The sequence below is a fragment of the Austrofundulus limnaeus genome, unplaced genomic scaffold (genome assembly GCF_001266775.1).
Source record: "Austrofundulus limnaeus strain Quisiro unplaced genomic scaffold, Austrofundulus_limnaeus-1.0 Scaffold207, whole genome shotgun sequence".
NCBI classification, from domain to species: domain Eukaryota; kingdom Metazoa; phylum Chordata; class Actinopteri; order Cyprinodontiformes; family Rivulidae; genus Austrofundulus; species Austrofundulus limnaeus.
This window is the reverse complement of record NW_013952609.1, coordinates 246,423-249,028: the sequence shown is the minus strand read 5'-3', so window position 1 is coordinate 249,028 and position 2,606 is coordinate 246,423.

The window sequence follows — 2,606 nt, the reverse complement described above, 5'->3', positions numbered from 1 at the left end:
AAAAAAGTGTTTCCATTGCAGTTTTGTGAAAAACACCAATTTCGATACGGCCGAAAAACCACCTCATCCTAGCGGAAAAACATTTTGTCGAAAACATTTTTTTTTTTCGAAATTGACGTGTTTCCATTGAGCAAATTTATTTTCGAAATTCTAATTTGCACATTTTCATGGTCAATGGAAACGCAGCTAGTGAGAGTTTGAACCAGCAAACCGTCCAGTTACAGGACCAACTTTCTACCTCCTGCCACCACTGTTGCTGTGTACACCCAGTAATTACTTTTTGAAAGTTTCTAGCACATGCCCGTGTACAAAACATTATCGTCCACATTCGCCTTTCATCCACAGACCATAATAAGTATATGTGTCGTTTTCTTGTTTTGCTGTATAATTACCTGTATGTAAAATTCATTCATCACCTTGAATAAGTTTTGTATACTTTTGTTCCGTCTGCTCTGATTGACACCACAACCAGTCGTCTTCCTCCGTGCCTCATCGCTCTTCATTGTTTCGGCGTTCCTCTGACTGACGTGTCACCCTTCAAAGATGTTTGCATCGCACAGGAGCTGGAGATTGGACACGCTTGCTTGATCCAAGCCCAGGCCTGTGTTTGAAGGAAGACAGGCAGTATGGTTCTGGTTTATTTATAGTCTGCTGRATTGGTTCGCACTGTGCAGTCCGTGGTTTGATTAAACGTCTCACACAGAGATCAGGGCCTCAACACTCTTACATTAGCTTTAAAATTTATTTCAGGGTTCAAAAACAGCTGACAAGTATCGAATCCAGACAAATCAAAGCAGTCTTTTAAAGTTTGACTTCATTTATAAAAAGCTTTTACTTTGAGCTCACTGTAAAAAGAAACACCATGAAACCTATCCTTTGCATTGAACAAATATATACTCTTTACATGGATGAAAGCACAAAATAAAGCATTATTACTGATTATTAAAAAATACAGTTTTTACAATGTTATTTAAAAAAATTAGCAAACACCATTACAAGCTTTAGTAAATTTCACAGGAGATGAAATACCTCATGTAGGGAGTAAAAAGAAACTAAATGTAATCATTATTCATTTCAGTCCACTTATAATCCAATTCATTGTAATCCAGTTCATTTGTGTATAAAAGTGAACCATTTATATTCCAAGTCAAATCCAAATGGTTCTAGGTAGGTAGGTAGGTAGGTAGGTAGGTAGGTAGGTAGGTAGGTAGGTAGGTAGGTAGGTAGGTAGGTAGGTAGGTAGGTAGGTAGGTAGGTAGATCTTTTCTGTGAGTTCATGTAAAAAAGACATCAACTGTTTTTATTTTTCAGTCACTGTAATTGCCTCTTTACAGAACACACTATATACATAATACATAATACATTTTGTGGATGACTGGTCTTGCTGAAGAAAAATAAGTGAAGGGTCTGAACGAGCAGAAGAGAAAACCTTTTAGAAACTCCCCAGCCTCTACGGAGAAGTTGTTGGTCACATCTTGCTTGTAAAGCGACAGCTGTAACAAGCAAATACACACTTGTGTCGAGGTGTGTGGCAAGGAAATTGACTAACTGGTCAGGCCTCATTCCTTGACTGATGGAAACCAGCTTTCATTGTTTAATTTTCTGCCCTTTTTCTGTCCCTGTCATTGTCTCGCACAGAAACTTGCCTTATTTTTTTCAGGGATTAATCAGATCAGATTAAGTGTTGTTGTCTTGTAATTTCTACAGACTGTATGCTTTTGTTTGAGCCATGGACATTATCATAGCACTGGAAATGTTGCTGTGGTGTCAGATTACACATTGTTTATTGTTTACACCAAGAAATCCACCATCTCTCACATATTGTTTGCATTTACTGCCTATAATAACTAAAGGTTACACTGCAAAAACTGTCTGTCTCACAATCTTATATCCAGCCAAAAGTATTTTTCTTCTTGTTTTGAGACTGAAATCTACCAATGGAGTAAGACATTTGCACTTGGTAAGACTTCCTGAAATAAGGAAACTTGGATACAGCACAGTGGTTGCATAAATGACTCCCGCACATTATGTAAAACACCAATGCACCAGCCACCAGAACAGATTTATTATTTTGGGTGGTTGTCTGGAGGGGGTGGGAGGGCTCACTGGTGGGACTGATGGATTATCAGAACTAAAAAAAGAAAAAAATCTGAAGCTCATAAATTGAACAGTTTTTGAGTTATAAGCCAGACACCTCCTTTTCAGATGGAGCTCCCTCCTTAAACATGGGGTCTATCATAAACCATTGAATAGATCAGCCTAGGCCAGTCACATCTTTCATGCTGCTTGGTGTAGCCCAAAATTGTGTTATTTCAGGTGGGGGTCAGGGGTGGAGTGGTCATTTGTGGGCTCGATGGATAGCCTTGCACCAGAGCAAAACAACAACAACAAAAATCTGAAGCTCCTATATTAAATAGTTTTTTGAATTATAAGCATATTGGTACTGTATGTCCCACACCATTTTCAGATTGAGCCCCCTCCTCAAATAAGGGGTCTATCATAAAACTGTCAGTGTAGGTCAGACACATCTGCATTCCTACCAAATTTCACACTGATTGGTGCAGCCATTTTTGTGCCACGGTTGATCAAAAATCTCTGAAATAAAT